Raw genomic sequence first — 1,980 nt, 5'->3', positions numbered from 1 at the left:
TTGTTTTTGTAATAAGTATGTTCCTGTACACCATAGTGTAACCTGTGTATGAGCAATTGTCTGCTTATTCTCCAAACCCTGAGATTCTCAAGCCAGGAGCCTTTCCCCCTCTGTACCACCATTAGTATGGGGGTTGAAGAGCCTAACTGAGTTGTGCAACATCAGATTTAGGAAGTGTTTTGTGGCATATGAACTAGGATCGCAAAGGCTGAGATGGGAGCTGTAGAAAACTGAAACAATCACTTATAGTATCACTTTATTATTTCCTGTATTATTTTTTTACCAGCATTTTCTGCTTAGTCTATTGAGGTATTAGGTATTGAAGAATTTAAAAGAGAAAGGGTAGGTTTACTTCCACTTTATAGAATGTACTGCATGTCAGGGCTGTCTGTGCTTTAGGGCAAAACTGGCACCTGGATTTGGCTGCTTTTGCTTTGACTTGTTTGAGGTTTGAGACTAGAACAACCATACTGTGCATTCTACCTTTTTACCTGTTCTACCTGTGTTGCTCACCTTAACATATGAATTTACTCACTGTCCTTTATGGTTTACTTTCTTTGTCTTATTAACAGAAAACAAGTATGCAGATTAGGCACTTAAAGTCCTTTTTCTGCTTTATTCCAAGTTACCAATCTAAAACCTTAGTGTCAAATTAACTGATCTGGTAGCGTTAGATAGTTCAGTAGTGGCTGTCCTTCTATCCTTAAAAACAATCTTTTCTTCAAACATCAAACTTGTATCACATACAGAACATTGGATTTTTTTTTAAAATAACCCAACTGTTTCTATGCTGCTAGGTATAAATTGTATTTATGAAAGTGGATTAAAGTTTTTATTTGGCAAACTTAAGTGTCCTGGTAGTCAATATTTGTGGTATTTCATTTACATGTTTTTTCTCAGAATGTGAGATTTTACAATATGCAGCATCCATTATTTTAGAAATGTGCAACTGTCAGGCAATGGTCACACGTTTTTGCTTTCTAAAGCAGGAATGGTGAGGCTTCCTGATGCCACTACTATAGAGCCACTTTAGCAAGGGTAATACAGAATCATGAAATAGTGAATAAATGTATTAAGGATGTACAGATGGATTTGTCTAGTCTGTGCCTTTGTGCTCATCTTGTATCCTTCATCCCACACTTGTTGGGATGGGAGAGATAAAGAAGAAAGTTATGGCTGTTTTACCCCGACAGGTCATAAGAAAGAAAGAAGCTGGTAATATACAAAATGTAATCTCATACTAACAAGTGCATGCTTTTTTACAGTATAGTGAAGCAAGGAAGTTTGTCCAAAATGAGCTAGAAACGGCCATGTAAAGATTTCAATGGTTGAGATAAGTGTACAAGTGTTATCTATAAATGTCATAGAATTTAGTGCTGACGCTGACATTTTCTGAAAATGCACAAAGAAATGCCAGCTTCTCCCTGCCTGACTCTTCCCAGTTAAACAATATGAAAATGGGCCCTCCCTGGAGCAAACTGAGTTGTGTGGTCTTGCTGATGGAACTGTTATTGGATCATTTTACACATTCAATAAAGATAAGTACTAACTTTTAACTAAGCAGTGTCTGATCTTTGCACAGGTTCAGCATGGAACAAACATGACCTGTATCTGCAAATTTATTTCACAACAAATATTAGATTTTTTTAAAGCATTTGCCATCCCCCTCCCCTCTTTTCTGTGTGATTTACAAAAAACTTTTTTTCCTTTTCTTTTTCCAGTTTCAAAGATACAACAAGCTGGCTGGGGAAATCCCCTCTTATTACCATATTGTCCATATTTATTTTATAAAGGGCCATTGCAGCTCATATTGATGCTGTGCATACCACTATATTTGGTCTTTTAGATTTTATTATCCTGCTTTATGAATTTTGAAAATAATCTGACAAACTTTTTTTACACCCAATCACTACTGGCATTGTATCCCCACTGTTGATACGGTTGTCCTGCTTTAACAAGGAAACCATTTTTCCTGTAGAG

The 1,980-nt window shown here is 36.4% G+C and overlaps 1 protein-coding gene across 1 annotated transcript in view; it reads left to right on the top strand.

Moving 5' to 3' along the window:
• The window catches only part of AADAT (aminoadipate aminotransferase), a gene marked incomplete in the record, with an annotated part of 25,791 nt that extends 24,947 nt beyond the window's left edge, over positions 1–844 (top strand). The window contains 1 exon segment of the mRNA XM_072406051.1: positions 1–844.
• Positions 845–1,980: the final 1,136 nt, after the last annotated feature.

Source organism: Pyxicephalus adspersus, chromosome 3 (genome assembly GCF_032062135.1).
Source record: "Pyxicephalus adspersus chromosome 3, UCB_Pads_2.0, whole genome shotgun sequence".
Taxonomy (NCBI): Eukaryota; Metazoa; Chordata; class Amphibia; order Anura; family Pyxicephalidae; genus Pyxicephalus; species Pyxicephalus adspersus.
The sequence above is the reverse complement of the archived record's forward strand: the minus strand, read 5'-3'. Positions and strand labels throughout refer to the sequence as shown.